Consider the following 25,213-nt stretch of genomic DNA (forward strand, 5'->3'; position numbering starts at 1 on the left):
CACTAGTTGTGGATTTTTAACTCATTCAGACTGTACGGCCCATGAGATAGGTTGATGGACTGTTTACAAGGAATGGGATGGGGTTTGGGGCTAGAATAAAGAATTCCCTCAAGGTTTGTGCCTATGCAATGGAAAGGGGAAAAAATGTCACTTACTAAGAAGGGGTATCTGGGGAAGGAGGCTATTTGGTGGGGAATCCAGAGTTTAGATTCAGCCCCATTAAGTCTGAGATGCCTGATAATATCAAGGAGGCAGCTGAGATCTAAATCTGGAACTCTGAGGACAGGCCAGGCCTTGGGACAGAAATTGGCTTTTTCAATAAAATGAAACAATATGTAGGATAATTTTATACATGTAGGTCAGATCCTCTCATGTTTCAGTTCAACTTTGCAGTAGTTTCCCCTCTGACAGGGAATCCTGAGTCCTTAGAATGGCCTCCAGAGCCTGGCCCTTCTGAGACCCCATCTCCTCCACTCTCCCTCCACCCGAGCACCCAGACCTTCTGGATGTGTCAGAACCCCGCCAGCCATGTTCCTGGCTCAGGCCTTCCCCTGCCAAGTTCTTCCACCTGCCAAGTTCTCTCCTAGATAGCCTCTTGTTTCACCTCAGCAACACCTTTAAGTCTGTACCCTTTTCAGTGAGGTCTAGCAAGATCATTCTACCCCAGTTTGCAAACCACCCACTCCACCCACTCCAAAGCACTTACCATACCCTTCGTGCTAGCCTCCATCATTATTTATCAACCACCTATCTCTCCCCTTATATATTTCTTAACTCCACCCAGACAGAGACTTAGTTGGTTGTTCCACTGACCACTGTGTTGCCAATGCCTAGAATCAGGAACACTGGATGAATGTTTGCTGAATGAATGAGTGAAAGCACTGCTCTCTGAGTGTGACCTAGTTTGGCAAGGGCCTCATTTCCCTAAAGTGTTGGCCTCTTTCTAACTTGAGACGTCAGACTAAATAGTCTCTCCCAACTTGGACTTCCAAACTTAAGATTCAGAAGAGCAATAGGGGAAAGGGAGTTTGGTGCTGGAGGCAAACCACCTTAGTTCAAACATGGTCTCCATCCATTAGCTATGTCTCCCTTTCTGAGCATGTATCTTTACCTGAAAGGTGGGGGAAATAATAATAATACCCAATTACATCAGGCAGGAACCAGTTAGAAAGACAGAAGCCATTCCAGGTACTTCCGTTGTGGGGATTTATCACAGGGAGTTGGTTATACTCCAGATCCACTAGGTCTTTTTGATGCTAACACAATTGTCAAGGTCCCGACACATAGTCAGCACTCAAAAAACATAAGCTATGAATGCAAAAGTAAAAATAAAACATTGTCCCTTTCAGCTGGGGCGGGGGGGGTCCTTTGGTCATTTCTATTGTTGGACGCCTAAAAGAGCATTCTTTATAAAGTAAGGAAAGGGGAATAATAAGAATCCAATTAGAAATTGAAAGGGCTTATATTTATAAGAAGAAAGTTGAGGTGTGGAGTAGGGTAACAGCTGGTTGACTCATCCATTCTTTGTTTCCAAAAGAACACTAGTGAGAATTTCTACTTAAGACAGGAGAAAAAGAAAAGCCAATTTATGCTGTCAGAGTTAGCCATTATTTTAGTCCCACAGCCCCCCGGTGAGCATACGGTATTTTTATTGCTGGCGTTCATCACTAGTGCTTACTCAATGATTAGATAATCCCTATAGCAATCTATTGTAGTCATGTCTGACAAGGGTTCCTTATTGCATCTCCACATATGTCAATAGCTTTCGTAACCCATAAATCAGTAAGATATTGCTGGCATTAGCATTTTAAGCAATTAATGTTAATCAATATGAACGCCCAAAAGATGGGTGTGGTTGGGCTTTTTTCTTTCTCCATACAATGAAGACGCTGAAACTCTATTTATTGGAATTAGTTCATCAGCCTTTGAGATTTGTCATCAGCTGAAATGACAATGCCTATCAAATCATCATCATCATTATCTGATAATTTCTCTACAAACCTAACTTTGCATAGCACTGTGAGAGGCTTTGAGCACACCTGGCATTGGAGTTCATGTTCATGTTAAATGCTAGTACAGAATGAAGTCTCAAGGGTGGGGATGGCTCCAAAACACCTTTTGGTATGCCAGTGTGGGAGACACTCGAGAGCACAGTGATTAGAGAGGCACCTGGGTGGCTCCGTTGGTTAAGCATCTGACTTCAGATCGGGTCAGGATCTCACAGTCGGTAGGTTCGAGCCCCACACTGGTCTCCACGCTGATGGTGCAGAGCCTGCAAGGGGATTGTCTCTTCCTCTCTCTCTCTGCTCCTTCCCTCCGTACACTCATGCTCTCTCCCTCTCCAAATAAATAGATAAACTTAAAAAAAATAAAAGCACAGCAATTAGCATTACCGCTTTGCACAGTCCTTTGGATTAAAATATAGATAAGGGTATAGAGAGATACCTTAGGCAGCGACTTGGTCCTGACCATGGAGGTGGGGAAAAGAAAATATAACCTGCTACCGTTAAGTGATCTTGCAGGCGGCAGCACCCTCTTACACAGATCTTCTGGAACAGGCATTGTGGTTTGCCTCCTGAGCATCTCCTGCATATTCTCCCTTCCTGTTAGGATCCTGACTTTGTGCAGATGTCCACCTCTCCTCCACGCAGGCGCTGTGCTCGGGGGCCAGATGATAACACTCAGCCTTCCGGGTGGACTTGATTGGTGTAAGAGTTCCTCACTGGGGATTGGCTTAGAAATTGGCATGTGACCCAAATCTGGCCAATAAGACATGGAGTAGCATCTCTTGAGAGGCTTCTGGGTAGGGTCTTCTTGCTCCTAAGAAGTCGTCAGAAGGGAGGAGAAAAGGTTCCCCTCTCCTAGATACTGTTTGTCTAGATGTAATGCCTAAAGTTTGTGCAGCCACTTGCTGACAGTCTGTGCATAAATTCAGAAGGGAAGATGGCGAAAACAGAGCAATGGCAAGAAATGAGTTCACAGGCCATTTCTTTATTGTTTAAGCTGATTGGAGTTGGAGTTTATTTGCAGCCAGAGTGTCATTAGCCAAACTCTAAACTTCAGGGACAACTGTCACTTTATTAACCAGCATACCTTCTTGCTTTGTTTCTCCTATACTCGTGTTAGCCTCCCAATGAGAGCACAGACTTGATTTATTCAACTGAAAATATTAAAGCCAATTCAAACTTCAGGTCTTCCTTGAAAATGTCTTCAGATCTGCAAAACAATTGGCTCCTTCTGTGTTTTTAGAACAATAGTACCCACTTCAACCATGGCATAGTACGAATCACTATGTACTGAAATTATCCGTCACCTGCCCCCAATACCAAAATACACTATATTTTGACATTTTTTGGAGGTCAGACATTGTCTCCCAGTCTCTGTTAGGCTATCAGGTATTCTCGCGGTCCCCATCACTTAGAAGGTTTTCAATAATCATTCATTAATGAGTAAATGAATGACAAACTTCTCACAGATATCTATAACTCTCTACAGACTCTCCCTCACCCTTGCTTTCCTTCTTACTTGACCTAGCCCAACACCTACTATTTCTAATTATGCTTCCCTTCTCTACATAAAAAAGAGTTATTTTTACTTACATTTATTTAAATTTCCCTAAAACATCATGAAACGACACCCAAAATGTATGTGCTTCATTAAGTAAGCATCATTAGACCTCAAAAAACCCAGTGAAGGCCACCAATGTGCCCCCCAAAATTAAAACTGAGATGACTTAGGTCAGCATTTCTAATATTGCATCCCTCAGAAGAATTATCCTTTACGATGTGAACAGGAGCTTACAGAGCTCTGTGGTCAGGTAATTTAGAAAATACTGTTTAAAAAATGTAAATAGTTTCTTAAGTGCAGAATTGCTCAGAGCTTCCTGTTTGCCAACATGCTCTGTGAATCTCTAAGACAGAGCTACGGTATGAGATTTCCCCAAAATGTATTTGAATACAGAATCAGTGTTCCAAGCTACAGTTATTAAAATATCACCATGATTGTTAAAAACACACTTTGACATAGATTGTTCTAGATTGAGTGAGCCCTGAATATGACATTCAGTCATTTTGTTATTTGAAGGAAGGTGAAAAATAAAAAAGAAATTGGAGGTAAGGTATATCTTTACACACAAAAACATCTTATATATTTTACATAGCTTCTTACTGTTATATGATTAAGCTTTAGTTGCACCTTTGAGAGAATCACAGAATCTTAGATCTGGGAGGGCATCTTAAGGATTGAACAGAAGACCGACTAGGACTATGTTGCATTCATGAACCCCTTTGAGAATCTAATGAAAACAGCAACCTTCATCCCAGAGAGATGTATCTACACACAAATAGTCACATAGAGTTCACAAACCTCTTGACAAATTCATGGACCCAAGTACTAAACACCCTACCACCTAATCTACCATGACCACTGTACATATTGAAGAAACTATGGCCCCAAAGTCATATAGCTTTTGAGGTCAAAGCCAAGGTAAGAATTTAGGAATGCCAACAACCTCTTTGCCCATTTTTTAATGCTATCAGGCCCCAAGTCATTTTTATATCATCATTGTTAGACTCTATCAGGCATACCTGATCTTCAAAACCTACCAACGGAGTTGACTAAATCTAGGTCAGGCGACACTGAAAACAGTGGGGCTGACTAGCGTTTTCCAAATACTTCGGACAGTTGCTCCCAGACTAACGTTCTACGAGTGCCATACTATGATTATGCCACCATTGCCATAATTCAAGTATTTTATACTCATTTCCAGCTAGCAAAGTAAATTAACAAGCATGTTCTGGACCTCCTATGGAATGCAAAGTACAAATGCATAAGGATTCAGAAACCTGACTTGGCTCGTAAATTCCAGAAAAGAAAAAACTAAGAAGTGTTCTTAGCATGCTTCTTTTTAAACAACTTCGATGACTTTCGCTGAAAAGAAATGCCTCATAAGCAGAAAATATTGCTGGTGATAATTACTACCAAAACTTTATTTATGTATATATAAAATAAATATATTTATATATATATTTATATATTTATATAATTATCGTGTGTAGACATTAAGTGCTTTGATGTTTATGAAATGTTAGAGCTATGGACAATGTTATGAATGCAAATGAATGAAAATTGCATGCATTTACTCAAAATTTAAACCATAAAATTAATTTATTGAGCAGAACATAAGATGGCATTTCCCATCATGGGCCGATATTCTGGTATTATCTTGGAATCCCAGCGCAGGGGGGATCTTCCCATGTAAATGCAATACCCTTTAAATGGAACTCAGTCCTGAGCTCACCTTGGCCGTGGCAACCTACATTTGCCTGTATACTGTGAACATCTATTAATGACTGACCATATGCCAGGCACCCAACTAACCACTGTACATCGAACCTTTCCACTGAATCTTCCAAACACCCAAAGGAAGTAGATATTTACCCGTCTGCTCTTACAGATATGAAAATGGAGATTCAGAAGGGTTCAACAACTTACTTATGGCCACATGGCTACTTAGTGTTGGAGCTGGGATTTGAACCCTTAGATGGCTCTAGATCCTAAGCTCCCAGCCATTACATACCTTGCCCTTTGGTAACCACTGGCAGTTCTATAACCAATGTTGCTAGGGCCAAATGCAAACCTTTGCTTCACATTTTTATTCCTCCTATCTTTGTTAGTATAATCAGGCATTTTAGCTGAAAGATTCTTTTCAAAAGCCAGCTATTACTGAATCTCCACTTTATTCAAATTCTTCATCCAATATTCATCAACCTCCGGGTTTTCTTCTATCATCCTCCCCTTCACCATACATTCGCATATATTATGAAGGACACCAAGCAAAGCAAAGTTGAGCAACATATGGCCCCTGCCCTCTAGAAACTTGGAATTCAGAGGAGAAAAAACAATTAAACTAATTAGGACAGCACAGCCTAAGATATCAGCACGTGGGCGCCGGATGACAGACGAGACTTAGCCACATCACACTGGTCGGTAGGACTGGGATCCTGGAGAAAGAGCTGCTGCCTGAGCAGAACTCTGAAAGATTCTGGGAATTTTCTGGATCAAGAACGGGTTGGGCCTGGGGGTGGGGAGGACAGGCACTGTAGGCAGAGGGACCAGTATATGTGGAGTTTAAACTAGCATGATGATTTCTCAAATTTTCAATAGTTCAGAATCTAGAGCAAACTGTTCTGTGACGCTTGGGGACCCTGGAAGTGTGGCTTGTATGCAGGAATAAGCCATCACCAAAGCCCTAAGGTGCTGCCCAGAAGTTCATGCTGAGTTCCAGCTTCCTTGGGAATGTCCTCTCTTTCTCTCTCTGTCTCTCTCTCTCTCTGTCTCTCTGACTTCTCTTTGTGTGTATGTGTGTGTATGTGTGTTGTGAGTGTGTGTGTGTGTGTGTGTGTGTGTGTGTTGTATGGGCTGGGAGGGAGGCGGTATATGTGTTGCTAAAAACTCTCCTGACCCTGTATCTTGCAGAAGACTCTGCACTACCCCATAAACTTCTGACATTTTCTTCCTTGTTAAGGAAAACCCAGGAAACCACCTTCATGGCACTCCACCCTTTCAGCCATCACCTGTTCTCTTCTCCCTTCTGAAGAGAAACAGAAGGGATGAATGGAGCGTGACTATTACCAAATAAAGTATCCTAGGATCCAGAGGTCCCTTCCCGGACAGTACACGGAAAAGATTTCTCTAACATCCCTGTTCAAAATCCCTCTTTGTTGAGAAAATATCTTCCCTTCTTTAATTTCAAATTTCTCCCAAAGGTCAGAGGGAAGCTGGCTCTTCAATGTCCCCAGTGAGACAAATGACTTGAAATTAGAAGTCGCTTGACATTAGAAGGTGTGCTACCAAAATAACACGAGCAGGTACAACACTCTGCCCACCCCCGTCCCCTTGGCTCCAACAGTTGTGACCCATCCCCAGGAATTTGGACACGCACGTTGGGTCCAGTCCCACAGACAAGCCGGCCACCCGCCCTGTGGGCAAGGTCCAACGGACCACTGAAGAAACTCACACTCTGAAGGGCATTGTGGCACGTGTGTGTAACTTGCATGTATGAAAATGTGCATGTGGCACCTTCCACGTTCTGTCTCCATGTAGTCGACAATTTCCCTCTGTAGCTCTAACGAGATTGAGTTGGGCAAGCCCTCTTCCTACACATTCAACCTTCTGGAAATGAAGCCTTCTATGGGGATAGAACAAAACACAGTTGCCCGCTTGAATGATTAAAAAAAAAAAAAGTCAGGGCGCCTGAGTGGCTCCTTCAGTTAAGTGTTGGGCTCTTGGTTTCAGCTCAGGTCATGATCTCACATTTTGTAAGTTCAAGCCCCACACAGGGCTCTATGCTGACAGCACGGAGCCTGCTTGAAATTCTTTCTCTCCCTCTCTCTCTGTCTCACCCTCAAAAATAAATAAATAGACTTAAAAAAAAAAAAAAAGGCCAAAAGGAAGGGAGGGTGGTCAAAATCTCATTCAGTCACACATGCCTATGGAAATTCTTCTGAGCCTGGGCTCCCACTTTCCGTGAGAATCTCAAAGGATTGGGTGTTCTCTACAAGGTTTAGAATCCCTGATTAAGAGATCTCTTTAGCGATGGGGGAAAAAAATTCTGCTGCTTCAGAAGAAAGTGGATGTGCATATGTCCTCGATGCTAATTGTTCATTCAGGTATGAATCCCTTCCATCTGACACCACGGCTGCTTTCTGATGTACCTGCAACTTTTGTGATTTTACTACCCATGCAAAGTGGCACTTGCTGCCTCCAGCAAAAGACACGAGCTATTTATTGCCTCATTTTACAGATGCTTCTGGAGATCACATTTACCGATACAAATATCACAGCGCTGTCTTTGGGTGTCACAAGCTGCCAAAGTGTAGCTCAAGCCAGAGCCTGATAACTCCATGCTAATGATGTGACACGCATTCTGGGCTTCATTAGATGGGCCGAAGTGGAAGCGGCCACGCCCTTTTGTCAATCTCTAAACAGGAATGTTTTAACTCCTGGTTTGCCATTTACGTCATAGTGTAGACAAGTGCAGCATTTTATTGCTGGAAACAAACTTCAACATCTACCCCTACAGTATGCAAAAAATTGCACAAGCAATTCTCTTTGGGATGGTGATGCACCCCAGAATAAACGTAACTTAGTCTTACCTGGGCATTCATCTCTCATTCCTTGGCAAAACGCGTGCGCCCGCGCACGCACACGCACACGCACGCACACGCTTGTAACTCTTGCTTTGTGCTGAGTTAGCTCTAGAAATACCTAACACTTTCCAGGGTTGCATGGCGCAGTCTGCCAGATGGGAGAATTAATGTAGCAACAAGCAGATATGCCGGGACCAGGCTACCTGGGAAATTGTGGCAAGCTACCTCACCTCCCTGTGCCTCAGTGTCCTCAGCTTTAAAATGGGGTAATCATGGCTTCAGAGCATTACATGAGGATTAAATTGAATTAATAGGTATAGCTTCCTCAGACCAGAGCTTGCCACTTACATGGCTGTTTACAGGAAATCTCATAATTCTCTCTAAAATGAACAAAGACCAGTACGTACGTGACAGAGTGGCTGTGCAGGTAGGTGAGTTAGTACAAGCACATCATCTAGAAGGCTGTCCACACACGGGGAAGACTGTGCGGCTCTGTGCTTTTACCATTGCACCTCCCCCAGGAGAGACACTGCTGTAAAACCCGTGTTGAGGGGCGCCTGGGTGGCTCAGGATGTTGAGCGTCCGACCCTTGATTTTGGCTCAGGTCGTGATCTCACAGCTCATGAGACTGAGCCCTGCATCGGGCTCTGCGCTGACAGTAAAAAGCTTGCTTGAGATTCTCTCTCTGCCCTCCTCTCTCTTTCTCTCCCTGAAAATAAATAAGTAAACTTAAAAAACAGTGTTGAAACTCATCTATCGTATGCACTCATAGATGCTGACGTTGTGGGCTCATGTGCATTTTGGACTTTCATTTGTGGGGCGAAATATGATGCAGAGCGAAGGGGGAAAAGACGAAAGCTATGGAAAAGGGGTGAGAAAGAGGAAATATCAATAGAAGGGACGCTTTCTGAACTATCTTACGACTCATTAGTAAAAGTACTTTTTTCTGCTTTTCTGTTTTCTCCCTTCAGGGAGCTTTCTGTCCCTTAAGGCTGGTTTAAACTGTGCCCATAACCAAGCTTAATAACTATAACCAAGCTTAATAAAGAGATAGGAGATTCTCTTTTTATTATTTCTGGCCAGTGATGCCCAGGTTTAAACTAATTACAAGGAGGCCCAAGGTGCTCATTCACTCACTTTTAAATAAAACTGCAACACTTCTACGTTCAGTTGGGAAGAAGTTTAAGGCGTCTGGATTTGAAGAGGTGCTTCTAGCTAGGACCTGTCTTCGTCCGTAATTGTGCCGAAGTCTTATAATAATGATGATGGCAACAGCAACAGTGCAGCCAAGAGTCACTTGGAGTCCCCATCCCTCCAGGCTTAGGCAGGATTGTCAGATCCCAATCACAGCCCAGGGAAGCCCGAGGGAGCCTTGGTCTCCCCGATATGACTGCTAATGCCCATGGGATTTTGCTGTCCCGACCAGACTCCTGAGTCCATATGAGCCACCTCTAGTGAACCCAGAAGTCCATGCAGCATGTGGCCTCCACCAAAGGGCTCCTCCCTCTTCCTCAACCCTCCCAGACTCATACTCTCCTCTCTCTCTTTCAGGACCTCGTGTTTTCCATATCTCCTGCTAAGTGATATTGACCCCTTCTTAGCAGATTTGGTACTAGCTAAAACCCACCTTGAGCCGATGGCTACAACTTAGAGAATAAAAATACCCCTGATTTATTACAACACTGATAGATCTTATTCTTCGAGTTCTTACTACTAAGGTTTTCAGGTCTTTGTCTAACCATCTGGTTTAAAGCTTCCAACAAAGCCACGGAATAGGTATTATTACTATTATCGTCCCCACTAACCTTTAGACCAACGGTTCTCAAGTGGGGACAATTTTGCCCCTGACCAGGGGACATTTGGCAATGTCTGGATACATTTTTAGTTGTCACAAATGGGGGAGGGTGCTACTGGCATCAAATGGGTAGAGACCAGGGAAGCCTGAACATTCTACAGTGCATAGGATGGCCTCCCAGCGCCAAATGTCAAGTGCGAAGGTTGAGAAACCTTGCTTTATTCCAGCTACAAAGCCAAGCCTTAGGTTAGCTAATTTGCTCAAAGACACAAGCATCAAAGGGCAAAGGCGGGGCTCTACCAGTCCAAAAGGTGTGTCAAAACTAGGCTTTCATCTAGGACACAAGCTTCCTCTTTTAGTTATCTATTGCTAAGTAACAATAGCAGCAGAAACCCAACAGCTTAAAACAACACACATTTATTATTTCACAGTTTCTGTGGGCCAAGGGTGTGTACACAGCTTAGCTGGGTCCTCTGCTTTGGGTCTCAAGACTGTAATTCAGGTATCACCTAGGGCTGTGGTCCCATCTGAGGCTCGCCTGGGGAAAGATCAGCCTCCAAAGTCACTCAGTTTCTTATCAAAATTTATTTCCTTGCAGTTGTAGGACTGAAGGCTACAGTTTATTGCCAGCCTTCAGGTGGAAGCCACCTTCAGTGTCCAGAGGCCACCCAAGTTCCTTGTCACATGGGGTCCCCCAACATGACCTCTTATGTTCTCAAAGCTAGCAAGAGAGAGACCCCAGCATGACAGACACTATAACCTTATATAATATAATCGTGAGCATTTCCAACCATGAACCACCTTTGCTGCACTCTGTTAGCTAGAAGCAACTCACGGGTCCCACACATACTAAAGGGGAGGAGCAGGAGGTGAGTATAGGACCATATTAAGAGTCTGACATTCATACCACTAATAGAATCATTACCTTGAAGGTAGTTTCTTTCAAGGGTGGTAATTTCATGGGCCATATCCCTGCAAATATCTCTATATCCATCTCATCCTTACATATGTGAACAAATATTTACACAGGCCTACTACGAGTGTGAGGGTCCAGCACTGGGGGCAGTGAGCATTCCTGATATCAGGTTAAGGCAAACACTACAAAGGTATTTCTGAAAGTCAACCTGATATGGCTTTTGGAGCACATCACTGAAATCCATACCCCCCCCCCCCACCACCACATTATGAAGGAGAAGGTCAATAGACTCTAAAAGGTGGTGGGGAGGCGGGGAGGAGAATTCAGACTATTCCATGATAGAAAAAACAATTGTGGTATCTCCTTAACTTTGAATGGCACTCAACTGTTCTCTCCTTTCAACCCTATTCTTCTGTCTGTCCTCCAAAACTTATCCCTCCAATCTACCTCTTACTTTTCCCACCCAGACCCTTGCTGCACACCCATGCTGGGTTTCAGGTACAGAGAGATCAGAAAACTCAAAACTAAAATTATTCCAATATTTGTCATATATATTAGAGCGTTTGGTTGCCAGCAGGAGAAATGCATTCTGGAAAAGCTTAACAAATAAGGAACGAAGGAAAAGAAGGCATCATCCCCAGCTCTGAGCAATACAGCAATGTAAGAAAAAAATCCTAGCACAATATAGGGTTTCGAAAGCTTCCCTTAGCCAATGTGGGGTAGGGGTGGCAGTGAAGGGTTATCCAAGATCTATCTCAGACTACTGTTTCACATGTTGGATTAACAACAAATCTTCACATCCCTTTGCTAGAGAGGTTACAGGCAAAATGTGTTTTGGTTCATTGTTTGTTTTATACCATACGGTTCTGTTTTGTTTCCCAATTTAGTTCTGGCTTTCTTATTAATGCCACTTGATCAAGACCTGTGGTAATTAACCTACCCTGTAGATCGGGTTTAATTTTAATTAAACAATCCTCTAACTCTCAACAGGCTAAATGTTTGTTTCTTCTGCAATTCTTATCACAAGGCAATTTTGTAGACCTTTATAGATTTTCCGAGAAATTGCTTTATCAATTTTTCCCTGCAGCCATACACCCAAGCTGACTTGTATTGCTAGCTGTTGCTTTAAATTAATTTTCTGTTTTTTTTCCACTTCTTTCTGTTGGGCTACTTAATCCCTAGGTTAATTTCTTCACCTTCTGATTAACAATTAACCATGGTTATGGTCGGTTCCACGACTACAAAATTGGCCTTGTTGGCGTCCACATTTATCTTGCCTTAATGATCAAATGGGTTCTGTGTAAGATGTCTTATGATTTTTTTTTCTACACATCGGCTTTTCTATATTCAACCTGGGATCTAAAACTCAAGCTGTGCTCTCTTGCCTCTTACATCATCACCAGTAATAAAGATTTTACTGTCAGAACTTGGCTGACAAATTTGCAGGCTCTTTATTACTAGCAATGATGGACTATAAGAAGCAGAAAAAACACAGCTAGAATTTCATTCCCAGCTCAAATCTGCAAGGCTGGCATTTAGAAAAATTATCCTGTGATTTCATAAACCAAGAAAATTTGTGGGTGAAAGAGAATTAATATAAAACTTCCCCCCTAATCTCCTTCCTAGATGGCTCTGGTAAAGTCATTGCACAGTGTGGATTTGGTCAAGCCTGCACCGAGAAAATAATACATAGATAATGTGTGTGACTCCCTTTTATTTCAGTTACCTAGATAATTTAAGCTAGAGGAATTGGAAGGACAGAGCTATTGTCCTCTATGACAAGAATCGGTGCTGTTGTGTTCTAAGAGTACACATTACAGTGGAACATTGGTGCTTCAGTGTAAACCCTTGCATTCTCTAGGCTAGAGGGTTCTATAGGAGTCATTTTCCATCTCTGTAAATTATAGGTAACTAACAGCAAAGCAGAACAACCCTTGTCTATATACATCACAATTCTGCCCTGTCCAGTAGAAGTTCGATTGACTTCCCTCCATTATGGAAGAAGCTCGTTTTGCCTCCCTTTACACATTCATTTCAACATTACTTTATTCCATTTGAATGCGTGCCTTTTAGACTGCTCCACTGTGCCAATGATAAGATCCACCTAGTTTCCTCATTGATTGAGTTAAAAAGTTGCTAACGCATGTTCATCTTATAGCTGACAATTGTGGTTTACTTGAATAGCTTTTTTTTTTTAATGTTTATTTTTGAGAGAGAGAGTACATGCAGGGGAGGGCCAGAGAGGGGGGACAGAGGATCTGAAGCAGGCTCTGTGCTGATAACAGCACACCCAAAATGGGGCTCGAACTCACGAGCCCCAAGGTCATTACCCAAGCCAAAGTCAGACGCTCACCTGACTGAGCCATCCAGGTGCCCCGTTTTTTAACGGCATTGAATCTCCATTGATAAACTCCCAAATTAGGGTGTATTCAAGTGGTAGGGTGAAGTACTTCTGTGAAATACTGTTGTAAAATAACATTGTGAAGGACTACTGTGAAATACTGTAAAACCTTGGATTGAGAATAACTTGTTCTGTAGGTGTCCCACAAGACAAGCAAACATTTCTAGTAAATTTTAACTTGATACATGAGCCATGTCTTGCAATAGCATAGTACAGGAGACCAAAGGTCACATGATCCCAACTGAGCCAATGGTTCTTCTCTCTCTCGCTTGCTGCAGGATTGTGGGTGACCATCAATGCCAGGTCACATTTCCACGAAATCTTCAAAAGGAGGCAAAAGCAAGGGTCATCAGATAGGTTCCTTGTCAAAGTTGCACGAAAAGAGAAAGATTCCATTGAGCCAACAGATCGCCGCGATTGGGTTAGTGATCGTGAAAGTCGTCCCACACAATAGCCCTCCTCTCTCGTCTCCTTCACACCAGCAGCAAAGATTTTCAATGGTAAGTGCAGGTTAATTTGTTTATTTTTTTCTCTATGGTTTATATTTTCTTTATTATCTTGCAGGATTCTGAAGTAGCACCATGAAGTGGTCCCTTGAGATAGTACTGTGATCTAATGCTATCAAGTAGTACCATTATGTAGCCCCGTAAAGTAGTCTTGTGAAGTAACGCCAGAAGTGAGAGTCATATTCACATGGTTTCTAATTCCGGGTTTGTTCTTTGCTCTCTGCATAGTTTCTTAGGTGGATTATTTCCATTTTTCTAGTTTCATTACCTCGTGTGGAAAATGTGACTAGTAATGATACCCACTCTGTGGGTTCTCCTGGAGAATGATACAAATTATTACATATTTTGAGTGGGATTATTTATTGTGTTTATAATATTGATTATTCCCATATAGGCTTTCAAATATATTGACATATTGCTTACACATAATCTCCAAAAATTGGCGCATTGCTTGAAAGTTCCAGTTGGACTTCTTGGACCCCATTCTTGAGTTTCTAATTTAGGGCCTCCGTCCCCTCAAAATAGTAACAACAATCTTCAGGAGTGATTTTTTTTTTTCATGAATGTGATGTCATAAAGACATAAATTTGTTGGCCCATTTTAATTGTTTACCTACATAAAATACATGTGTATATATGTAAAATTCTAGAATCAGACCAAGTTTTCTTCATCCTGTTTCTGACAAAGTAACAAGAATCCAAATATATTTTGTCAGCAAACTTAGAAGATATGACTGGAATCTTCACAGGAGGGAAAAACACAGAGGAAGGCTGCTGCAACGACACTTACTCAGCTCCCCCCTGGGGTAACACTTTCTGACGATGCAGCATAACCCACATCAAAAAGGCAAAAAAAAGGGGGGGTACCAAAATATACCCCACAGTGTGGACATTGTTACATTCTGGCAATCCATATCTAGAGCCTCAAGGTTGTTTCTATGCTTTGAAGCTGGCATTCCTCTTTCAGGAAAATAGCCTTAAAAAAAAAAAATAGTCAGATACACAGACTTAGGTATAAGGGTATTTACCACAGAACAGTTTCTGGATGAAAAATCAGAGACAACCTTAATACCCAATATTATCCAGCTATCATAAGCCATTTTTTTCAAGAACTCTTTTTAATTTGGAAAATGCTCACAATATAATATTACATTTAAAAAGAATATCAAATCCTATGTGTTCTATGCTGCCAATTCGATAACATTTCACACGGATACACACCCCAAGCGTACGCACACACATGTGTACATAAGCAGACAGAATGAAAGACTGGAAGAAACTGTCCAAAATATTTTTATAACGCTTATCTCTCAGTGGTGAGATCATGGGTGATGTTTCCATTTTTCCTTAAGCTATTACAGATTTCCCAAATTTTCAACAATGGGAATGTGCTACTATTACAGTCGGTAAAATAAACGTTACAACAACAGCAACAAGCTGCTAAATTGCAGAAGTTTCCGTTGATAGCTGAGGACATCAGCTAAAAAGAGCAAGGAGAAGGTGGTCGCTATCATTATTGTGGCTGCCGGCATCACTGGGAGAGCCCCCATGAGCCATGTCACCAATGAGAGTTCACTTTTTGACTTTCGTTGGCCCGGGACTGACTTTAGGCAGGAGATTGGAATTAGGTAAAAACCGATTGTGACCCACTATTATTTTATTTGAATAGCCAGTACTCTGCCTTGTTCCCACCGTGATCATACTGTTCTTTCAACCTTGAGCCACCTTTAAAGGTGGACAGGTGCAAAATAGTCATTCTGCAACCCCCAAAATGGTGTTAGAGGGGCGCCTGGGTGGCTCAGTCGGTTGAGCGTCCGACTTCGGCTCAGGTCATGATCTCACGGTCCATGTGCTGACAGCTCGGGGCCTGGAGCCTGCTTCGGATTCTGTGTCTCCCTCTCTCTGCCCCTCCCCCATTCATGCTCTGTCTCTATCTCTCAAAAATGAATACATGTTAAAAAAAAATTTTTAACGGTATTAGATTTTTGCATTCATATTTTAGTCTTACTTCTGATTTCTGACAAGACTGATGTTGACAGCTTAGGAGTTCATGTGCCTTCTCTCTCTCTCTCTCTCTCTACACACACACACACACACACACACACACACACACACTACTACTACTACCAAGAATCCATTCTCAGAAAGCTAAAGTTTGCACATTTTAGGGGATTAATACAGTAAACTTGAAATTTTTATTAAACATCCTTCCTGCTAAAATGTACATTTATGTACAAAATAATTTTAATTGAGAAACTAATATTTTTTGCTGTGATAATAAAAATCATTTGGAAATAGAGATTTTCTTATGCCTATCACCACTACCAAGTAGAGCTATTATGTGTTCAGAAAGAAACAGAGCTTATTTGAAATATATACATGTATATTCATAGACATGTGTATATATATGTATATATATATATTCATAGACACGTGTATATATATGTGTATATATATATATATATATATACATATATATTTCCTTTTAGAAAGTCATTATTTACATAAATGAAAATATCCTTGTCATTGATAACTGTGATTAAGGATCCTTTTTCGCTAGCTTTCAGAGAAATAGTCTAACTCTTCCCACAAAGTGGTTCATCCAGTTCGACACACCTAATTGAACCTGACGTTTCCCGCATTCTGCGAGATGATGTTAATCTAGTAGCTTCCTTCATCTCCTAGCTTGGTTTAAGGCAAAGAGTTTATTGACAGAGGCTGTGATTGGCATGCCTTTTGCTGACCAATTGCAATTTCCTCTCCTTGTAAACTCCATTTAGTGTTACAAAAACAATTCGAAGGCAGATTGTAGGTGCCAGCCTTTTCCTCTGACCTTTAAATCAAATTTAGAATTTCACAGGGTAGTATGCCTTCAAGAAAAATCTGTCAGCTTAATAAAGTGGAAATTTTCTGCAATGAATCTGCAATAAATTTCCACCATTCACAAAGAAAGGCAAGCTTTACTTATTGTTCTACAGTTCTGAACCACGTTAGGACAACTCTGAATAATGCAAGAAAGAAGGGGAGTGGCAGAAATCTAATGAGGGAAGAAAGACACACAGAGGGGAATAAGCGATAAAAGAAAAAAGAAGTATAAAGAGGCAAGACCAAAAAATGAATGAAAAGGGGGGGGGGGGAAGGGGGGGGGGTAAGGAAAAGCATTATTACTTTTTGTCTAGCTCTACCAAGGAGTACGAAATCATTAAAATCCTAAGACCTCCTGCTGGACATATGGAGAATTACAACTGCTCTAATCCTGGCTGGGTCTCTTTGTGTGTTTGTTACAGCACACAATGACCTGATGGCTTATTCCACTTTCCAAACAAGTAAAGTTTCAAGCATTTGCTGAGCAAATCGAGACTATATAGTGTCTCTGTTATCAGAGGAAATCCTGGTGATTCCCATCAAAGAGGGTAATTACTTCTGGAGAGTATTCCCTGATGTCAAAGTCTGGCTCATTCCTCTTTACCAAACCAATTGTCCCCTAGAACATGTTTCAACAAAGTGTGTTCTTCAGACTGAAGCATTCTTCCACTCTGAGAACAAGTTTCTAGACCAAATCGTTTACCTAACTATTAATGGAAGATGCATGAAAATCATGCCTGTTACCTCTTCTCTTTTTCATTTTCCACCACTGCTAATGATCATAACAATTAACCTTTTAGTGGACACTGATGATGACTTAAGTTGCTGTCTACTTGACAGGAAGCATCTCATCTAATCTTCCAAGATGGGAGTTTCATTTACAGATGAAAGTCAGGCCCCCAAACCATTAATGGACTTGCCCAGACTCACACAGTAATTAAACTCATCTGTGGCTTGACCTTAGCTACTCTTTGCCACCCATTTATAACATCTGATTTATGATACCAACTTCTCATGCTTTGATCAACTACCCTAATATTCTCATTTGAAAATGTCTGTACTGGATACAAAAGTTAAATGAAAAATTAAGAGAAGGAACGAGAATTTCTTAAATTATTCACAAAAAAATAGTAAAACCGTAAAATCAACTTCCTCCTAACTATTGGTTATTGGACAATAACCTGAGAGTGCTGCTTTGGAAAATGGAAATAGCTTGAGTATAGGGCTTCGGAGAAAGGGGAGACATATATTTCGCTTAAGGCAGGACTTTAAATCAAATCCATTTGAGGTTATGAAGGAGAATGAATTAAAGAACGTGACAGTGAGATGTTTATAGTGCTGGTCGGTGACAGGTGAAAGGTGATTCCTTGATATACTTTTGCCAGTCTGTTTGCATTTTCCTTGACCATATTCTCTCCATGACCTTGAGCCAGCCACGTGGCCTCCAGTCTTGATGTTTTTGGTTATGCATCTGTCAAATAAAAATTAGTGCTCTATCCCTCTTTGCCCTATGTGGGGGCTAGAGTAATAATCCGAAAATAGCTCATAAATGAAAATCTTGATCTAAAAAAGCATTTGGAAAATCATTCCAAGTATATCTCTGCTCCTTGCCTACATCACCACCTCCTTAATCAAACCTGTCATCACCTCTCACTTGCTCTGTGCTGTAGCCTCCTAAATGCTCTTGGTGACTCCATTCTTGTCCCCACCAAATGTGCTCTCCGTACTGTCACCGTGGTAATCTTTTTAAAGCACACCCACTGGACCCTCCAACTTAAAACACTCTAGTAGCAGGGTGCCTGGGTGGCTCAGTCAGTTGAGCGTCCGACTTCAGCTCAGGTCATGATCTCACAGTTCGTGAGTTCGAGCCCCGCGTCGGGCTCTGTGCTGACAGCTCGGAGCCTGGAGCCTGCTTTGGATTCTGTGTCTCCCTCTCTCTCTGCCCCCCACCCCTACCCTGCTCACACTCAGTCTATCTCTCTCAAAAATAAACATTAAAAAAAAAAAGAGCCAGAGTAACAGAACTCACAGGTTGATCCAGCCCCTCCTTGCCCCCTCTGATTTCTCTCCTCCTATCTTGGGGGCCTTCTGGGTTTCTTTCCTTCTCCAACCTTCTCAGAGGCATTTGTCTCAGGGATGCTCTTCATCAGCCTTAGCACCTGGACAAACTGCCACTCATTCTTCAATACTGGGATGTTCACACATGAGGCTTAAAAAGAAATCCTGGCAGCGCACCTGGGTGGCTCAGTTAAGCATCTGACTTCAGATCATGTCGTGATCTCACGGTTCATGAATCCGAGCCCCACATTGGGTTCCATGAGGACAGCTTAGAACCTGGAGCCTGCTTCAGATTCTATGTCTTCCTCTCTCTCTCTGCCCCTCCCCTGCTCATTCTCTCTCTCTCTCTCAAAAGTAAATAAACATTTTTAAAAAATCATTAAAATAAAAAAGAAATCCTGACAAAGAAACATCACCTTAGGCTTTCTACACTAGCCCAATACTTAACCTTCCACAGCACTTGGCAAATAACCCTTAGTCATTTCCATTTATCCAACCTCAAACTCTGGACCATGAATGTATTTATGTAAATGAAAGAGTCTCAACATTGGGTGCAATCACTTGGGGGACATTATTAAAAACCAACAATAACCAAAAGCTCTACTCCCAAGGATTCTGACTCAATTAGCCTAGGATGGTGTCCAGATGTTTGCCTGAAGTTCACAGGTGAATGTACTGTGAAATCAGGACTGAGATCTCCTGACCAATAAGGAGAAAAAAAATCCAGGAAGAAACTGAATACACAAGTTGTTCTCTCCGAGAGGTCATCATTTCATGAGGTTGAATTATCAGCAAACATGGGATATATATATATTTGGTTCTACTGGGTACTTAGTCATATAATGGTCTACACTTAGTTGTATACCTTGTCCTATAAGATGAACTTAGAATAGATGAAGGAGTACAGCACAGACCAAACTGTAATCATCGGGTATCTCAGCCCACACAATTATAAGTTCATAAACACTGTAATTACAGTACTCCTGGAGAGCCAGGTTGATGAAGGAGTCCTGCTTAAAGGTGGTTGAGCAGGTGGGTGAGGCAAGCTCAACGCTACAAATATTAAAAAGTTCACTTAAGCCCCAGGAAGATGGTGGTAAGACCACCTTGCCCTGCAGGGTCAACTAAAAGGCTCTGTACCCCATTTCTCTGACAAAGACAGCTCTGATCTGTTTTAAGTATTGCTCTTCGTGAAAATGCCAACTTGTATATTCATATGGAAAGCCATCCTTTTGAAGGCAGAAAAATTAGAAATATAGACAAATAGAAAGTTGGTAAAAGAAAGTATTGATGCAACGTGGCTATTGCAGTTAATTCCCTTCTCTGTGTAAATGCACGCTGTATGAATTTGAGTTAACACAGTACATAAAGCTTTATACCCTTTTGGAAAAATAAATCTAAATTGTATCAGGAGTATCTTCTTATCATATATTTTAAGTAATATGGTTCTGTTAGATATATAATATCTGTTACATGCACCTACACTTTTTATTGAACTATACTGATCATTGCCCATTTTGGTGGATTTCAATTTTTCACTTTTATAAGAATATAAAAATATAAAAATGTATGTAATTATTATTACACAGAATGACTGGGTTTGGGGAAACTAGTCATTCCAACATGATTTTCTGTAAACTTCATTTTTGTGTTCTCGATGTACCTACAAACGACAGATCCACCTGTCACTCCAGGTGTTTTGAGACATTAGGTCTGAGGTGGGGCCAGATAATCCGTATTTTTTTGGTTAAGCACCACAGGCGATTCTTATGCAGGTGACTCATAGCTTCTACTTGAGAAACATGTATCAGCCTTTTTAAAATTCTCACACATGTTGGCAAACGGTCTGTCAGAAAGATAACAACTTTTATTTCCTTGAGCAACGTATAATCTTTTAAAATTTCTGTGCTGATTTGATAAGCAATAAATGTATGTGTTACTCTTTAATTTCCAGTGTCTTTGAATGCTAGCGAAGATAAAGGTTTTTATTTATTTTCTGGTCATTGTGTATATTCTTTTGTGAAATTCGATTTCTTTTCATAACCTTTGCCCGTTTTTTTCATTCAGATTTTCTTTACTTGTTTGTAAGAACTCTTTCCATATTAAAACCACTCCTGGGCTGAAAATATATTTTCCAGTTTCTCGTCTGAGCTTTAACTTTATGGTGTTTATTTCTTGCCCTACAGAAGTTCCAGGAGTCTACACAGGTATACTTCTGTACCTTTTGCTAAGCATTCATCAGATCTTCCTTCTGGTTTTCGATGTCATTGTTTTCACATGTTTTTATGTTGCTTTTTTGTTTTCGTTGTTATTATCGTTTGGGGTTTTTTTACTTAAAAAAATTTTTTTTTATTTTAAAGAGAGAGAGCGTGCATGCATGAGCAGGGGAGAGGGACGGGGGAGACAGAGAGAGATCATCTTAAGCAGGTCTCCACCCTCAATCCAGGGCTCAATCCCCTGACCCTGGGAGCATGACCTGAGCTGAAGTCAAGAGTTGGACGCTCAACTGACTGAGCCACCCAGGCACCCCTTACTTTAACTTTTTACATCATCTGGAATTTATTTTCATATAGAATATAAGGAAATAAACTTGTTTTTCAAGAGTTTCTGTTTTTTGCTAAGTATCCTTTTCATTTCTTGATATTGTAGGAGCCAAGGGCAGGCCACCTCAAAATGTGCCACTCTGGAAGACGGATTATTCGAAATAGAAGTTACAGCCTGTGTCATAAAAGAGACACCCTATGCAAGTAGAACACTCAGACTGTCCTCTGTCCCCCTGGGGGGGGACATAATTAAATTTATATTAAATAAATATGTATGTATTTTATGTATATATTTTATGTATGTACATTTTAAATATGTATGTATTTGTATATACATTAAATAAAATAATAAGTTATTTTATTTAATAAAATAAAAAATTTTATTTTTTATTGTGAAATTTAAAAAAATAGGGAAAAATTTTGTGAAATAAATGTCCCATATGAAAAGTACCCTCCCTGTACCAGTAGGTAAGGAGCTATCCTTATAACCAAAAATAGGAAATTTGGAGCCAGGAAGGCTATCTAAACCATCTCTGTTACTTTTTGCTAATTTACTATCCCCAGCCCAAGTTCGATCCGGAATTTCTTACTAATTGAAGCTCCCAAAGTTAAGCTGTCACTGCCCTGTCAATTCCTCACAGATTTATTGTCTCCTTGTCTAAAAAGTAGAAAAGCTAAGGGCACCTGGGTGGCTCAATTGGTTAAAAGTAGAAAAGCTGCCTGCCTGGGTCATTTCTGTAGGTCTCAGTTTCATTATTGGGCCACAGGGCACATGGAATGAAACTTGCTGACTTTTATTCCTGTTAATCTGTCTCCTGTCAATTTAACTCTTAGTCCAGCTGGAAGAGTCTAAAGGGTGGAGGAAGAATTTTTCCTTCCCCGCACTAGCATATGGCACAGTCTTCTCTAACCAATACACCTTGTCATGTTCTTAGATGGGATGCAGTCAAAAGTAATCATACGATATTCAGAGGGAAGTCATGCTAATTCTCTTATCACGATTTTCCCCAACAGCACTAGGAAGGGATGACTCTTTACCTAATTCTGTCTCATGTCTCATTAACATTCATGAGAATACATCTTTAATTTTAGATGAACAACACATTTTCTTAGGGGAAAAAAGCCTTCTTCCCAAATATGTGTCTGACAGCAGAAAACCTAAACTTGACAAATTAAAAGGAACTCACTACCGTCTGGTGTAAAACACAGTCACTCTCTCGACACAGTACTGACTGCACAAGGAGGAAGCCAAGGAAGGACTAGAGATACCAGTGGTGGACCCAGTGGTGACAAGCCACAATGTGGAAGCTCAGCAGGCTGAGGAGAGTCCTGACAGAGACCACATGCCCTTCCCCAGAGGCCAGGGTGGCACATAACTAAACACCGATGTCCCCTCTACACACCCAGAGCTCAGGTCATCCAAGAGAGAAGGTGTGGATCATACACATGCTGACAGTGACTAAGCTTTACATCTCACAGAGAAATAAGAAATTAAGAGTTGAGAAAGCATCGTTTACGAAAAAATTAAGGAAGTTACATGTTTCAACACCTGAATTGTATGATAGGTGAATGTTCCCAACAACCAGAGATATATGCTTCAGGTTGTTTTTCTACTTTCAAACAAAAATAACTTAAAAAAAAAAAAATCCCACTTGTAAGAGCACTTGAAATGGCCCCTTCATCACGTATCTAATAATTGAGTCTATTTCTCTGATTTCCTTTCTTATCCATTGATCTCTGCATATCCTCTTGGTTCACAATCGCACTGTGTTAATTGCTATCATTTTATAAACACTTAAATAACTGGTAATGAATCTCCACCTAATTATGCTTCTTTTTTTAAGAAAATTTTTAAAATTTATGTATTTTGAGAGAGAATGAGTGGGGGAAGGGCAGAGAGAGAGAGAATCCCAAGTAGGCTCCGTGCTGTCAGCTTAGAGTCCAATTCAGGGCTCAAACTCATGAACCATGAGATCACGACCTGAGCCGAAACTAAGAGTCGGAAACTTAACCGAGCCACCCACGCACCCCTAACTTTGTTTATTTTTAAAAATCTCATCAATCTTCTGTATCACTTATTTTTTCAAGTGAACATTAGATTCTACTTTGTCAACTACAGAGGGAAAAAAAGACATGAATTCCTCTGAGACTTTGATTAAAATTCTTTTAAAGCTACAAATTAATTTGGGAAGACTTCACATCTTTAGAAGACCGATATTTACCATCAAAAATATGGTTTGTTATGTGATAGTTAACTATATATGTCTCCATAAGGTTTTTCTTTATCTTGATTTTAAAAGTACACATTTCTTTGAGGTGCTTTTTTGGGGGGGGACGGGGGTTGTAGTTTATTGCTAATGCAATTTAGCAAATTTTATTCTACATTTTACTGTTATCTACAAAGATATTGACTTACATGTAATTACTTTATATTTAATCCTTTTTACTAAATACTCCTAATTCTTCTAATAATTTTTACATAGTTCTCAGAAGTTGTTTCTGTAGGCAAGCAATAATACTTCATTTCTTGTTGTGGTACTAAGAGTCAAAAGTACATAGTTCATTGAAAAGAATGCAAACGACCCTTAAACAGATGAGGAACAAAAGGTTAACTTTGCTCGTGATAATGAGCTTACGTGTTACACTGCCATCCGCTCTTCACCTATCAGACAGGCAGAAAGTCAACCACTGACAACACAGGCTGTTGGTGAGGCTGTGGGGAGGAGGCTCTTTGAAAGGTGGGTAGTGAGATTATAAATGATTCGATCCCTCCAGCGAGGAACGTGGCAATATCTAGGAAGGGTGTGATTTTATCCTGTAACGCAGAAATCCCACTTCTTAGAATCTATCTCAATTCATTGCCAAAACTGTGAAAAGAGTATGCAAAACTATCTATCTAGATAGATAGATAGATAGACACATACATACATATGCACACACAAGACTATTCATTACTTTTGTTCTTGGACGCTTTCTAAAAATTACTTTTCAATTTGGTCAACAATTTCTTTTCTTCTCTCTTAATAATAAAAGCATGTAGAGAAAGAGACTGTTCTTGAAGAACAGCATTAGCTGTATCCCCCGAAACGTTTATCTCTTGTTTTATTGTCATTTTGTTCAGAGTCTTCAATTTCTTTGCAGGATCTTTCTTCATTTTTGCTAACCTGTGTATTTGAAAGTCTTCACATGTGAAATGTTATTTCTTCATTTTTGAAATTCAAATATTGTATTACCATTTGTCTAAATGACTTCATTTGATTCGGCATGATAATTGTAGATCCTTTTTTGATTTGGAAATTTTATAATTTTTTAGCTTAGTGAAGTTTCTGTCTTTTGTGTCTGACATTTGTATGCACCATGTTTGCGCTCTCTCTTCCCCTGGGGGGCTCAGGGCAGGCTGCCCCAGAATGTACCATTTTGCCACTCAGATTATGTCTAAGCTGAAGATAATCAAGGTCCAACAGACTCAAGAAGAGCTTTTTATCTCCCCCTTAACTGCCTAAAAAAATTTAGATACAGAGTCTATACCAAGAGGAGAGCTATTACCAAACATAACCATTTTTTACATAAGAAAATAACTTTTTTTACATGGTGTGGCAAACACTGGTTCACCAACCACTTTCTTTTTCCAACTTCCTGTGATTTTGTCTTCATCACTCTGAGACCCAGATCACTCCCTGCTTCTTCTTAGCTCCGATGGCTCCTCAGCTTCAATTCCCGGCTGTGGGGAGCCTCTCGTGACTTTGCAGGGCTCCCCGTTGGTATGTAATTAACTTCATTTTTTCCCCTGCTAATCTGTCTTATGTCAATTTAATTAGAAGGCCAGCCAAAGAATCTGAAAGGGAAGAAGGAAAAGTTTCCGTCTCCTCTACCTACAACTCTTGGTTCACAAATTTCCTCAAACTACCCTCCATACCTTGTTGTTTTGCTCATCCTTTTTAAGTCTTGTTCTTTCTATTCAGAATTATGGTGGATTTCTT

The sequence above is a fragment of the Neofelis nebulosa genome, chromosome 9 (genome assembly GCF_028018385.1).
Source record: "Neofelis nebulosa isolate mNeoNeb1 chromosome 9, mNeoNeb1.pri, whole genome shotgun sequence".
Lineage (NCBI taxonomy): Eukaryota > Metazoa > Chordata > Mammalia > Carnivora > Felidae > Neofelis > Neofelis nebulosa.